Source organism: Dipodomys ordii, unplaced genomic scaffold (genome assembly GCF_000151885.1).
Source record: "Dipodomys ordii isolate 6190 unplaced genomic scaffold, Dord_2.0 Scaffold54, whole genome shotgun sequence".
Classification (NCBI taxonomy): domain Eukaryota; kingdom Metazoa; phylum Chordata; class Mammalia; order Rodentia; family Heteromyidae; genus Dipodomys; species Dipodomys ordii.
Genome location: NW_012267270.1, coordinates 4,061,270 through 4,063,616, shown reverse-complemented (window position 1 = coordinate 4,063,616; position 2,347 = coordinate 4,061,270).

Below are 2,347 nucleotides of genomic sequence, written 5' to 3'. Positions count from 1 at the left end.
AGAAGTGGCGCTGTGGCTCAAGTGGTAGAGTGCTAGCCTTGAGCTGAAGAGCTGAGGGACAGCGCCCAGGCCCAGAGTTCAGGCCCCATGACCGGACCCCTAAAAAAAAAAAGAGTGTCTCAGGCTTGCCGGGTGCCGGTGGCTCACGCCTGTAATCCTAGCGACTCAGGAAGCTGAGATCTGAGGATCGCTGTTCAACCAGCCCAAGCAGGAAAGTCCGTGAGACTTTAATCTCCTATAAACCACCAGAAAACCGGAAGTGCAATGTAGTTCAAGTGCTAGAGCGCTCACCTTGAGCTGAAGAGCTGAGGGACAGAGCTCAGGCCCAGAGTTCAAGCCCCACGACTGACAAAAAAAAAAAGAGTGTCACAGACTGGCTGAGTGCCCAGGCTGGCTTTAAACTGCTATCCTCACATCTTAGCCTCCTGAGTAGCTAGGATTACAGATGTGAGCCACTGGTACCCAGCAAGATTACAACTTTTTTTTTTTTTGGTTCCGGTCATGGGGCCTGAACTCTGGGTCTGGGTGCTGTCCCTCAGCTCTTCAGCTCAATATTATTTTTTTTTTTAATTTGGTCAGTGGCGGGGCTTGAACTCTGGGCCTGGGCACTGTCCCTCAGCTCTTCAGTTCAAGGCAAGTGCTATACCTCTTGAGCCACAGCACCACTTCTGGTTTTATGGTGGTTTATTGGAGATAAGAGTCTCAGGGACTTTCCTGCCTGGGCTGGCTTTGAAACAGGATCCTCAGATTTCAGCCTCCTGTGTAGCTAGGATGACAGGCGTGGGCCACCGGCGCCTGGCTGCATGCCTATATTATTGTTAGCCTCTGTAGTCACTTGCTTGGACTCAGGACTTCACTTTGCTTCTCCACTCAGGTCTCACGTTCTACCACTCTACAACACCAGGTTTTTGTTGGTTAATTGGAGATAAGAGTCTCACAGACTCTTCTGCCTAGGCTGGCTTCAAACCTCAATCCTTAGCTCTAGCCTCCTGAGTACCAGGATTATAGGCATGTGCCACTGACATCCAAGTTGTTTTTTTTTTTTTTATTTTTGGGTCCGGTCCTGGGGCCTGAACTCTGGGCCTGGGCGCTGTCCCTCAGCTCTTCTGCTCAAGGCTAGCGCTCTACCACTTGAGCCACAGCGCCACCTCCGGATTTTTTCTTTTTGCTTATGTGGTGCTGAGGAATTGAACCCAGGGCCTGATGCATGCAAGGCAAGCGCTCTACCACTGAGCCATCTTCCCAGCCCCCAAGTTTGTTTTAGACAGTCTTGCTAGGTAGCCCAGGCTGTCCTTGAACCTGTGACTCACCTGTCTCACCCTCCTCCGTGCTGTGATTACAGCTGAGAACCAGTACAAGGCATTGCTTTCCCTTGGTCACTGTCTTTGTTTTGTTTGGCTAGTGCTGGGGATTGAACCCAAACCCTTGTTCGTGCTAGGCAACTTGTCGCTCTACCACTGAGCCACATTCCAGCCCCTTTATTTTTTCAAATGGGTTTGTGTTACTTTCTGGTATCTTTTATTTTTATTTTTTGGCCAGTCGTGGGGCTTGAATTCAGGCCTGGGCACTGTCCCTGAGCTTCTTTTGCTCAAGGCTAGCACTCTACCACTTGAGCCAAAATGCCTCTTCTAGCTTTTTCTGTGTATGTGGTACTGAGGAATCGAACCTAGGGCTTCATGTTTGCTAGGCAAGCACTCTACCACTAAGCCACACCCCCAGTCCTCTTTTAATTTTTTGCCTGGTTATTCCTTTAAGCATTTCTTTCTTTTCTTCCTCCCCCCCCCTTTTTTTTTGGTGCTAGTCCTGGGGCTTGAATTCAGTGCCTGGGTACTGTCTCTGAGCTTCTTTTTGCTCAAGTACAACTACTATTTCTGGCTTTTTTGGAGTAGCTTATTGGAGATAAGAGTCTCACAGGGGGCTGGAAATATGGCTTAGTGGTAGACAGCTTGCCTAGTGTGCATAAAGCCACATAAACAGAAAAAGCCAGAAATGGCACTGTGGCTCAAGAGGTAGAGTGCTATCCTTGAGCAAAAGAAGCTCAGGGACAGTGCCCAGAGCCTTAGTTCAATCCCAGGATTGGCAAAAACTAAAAATAAGATAAAATAAATAAAAAGAGTTTTATGGAATTTCCTGCCCAGACTGGCTTTGCACTATGATCCTTAGATCTCAGCCTCCTGAGTAGCTAGGATGACAGGCATAAGCCACCAGGCCTTGTAGCAATTCTTTCTTTTTTTGGGGGGGGTCCGGTCGTGGGGCCTGAACTCTGGGCCTGGGCGCTGTCCCTCAGCTCTTCAGCTCAAGGCTAGCGCTCTACCACTTGCATCACAGCGCCACTTCCAGCTTTTTT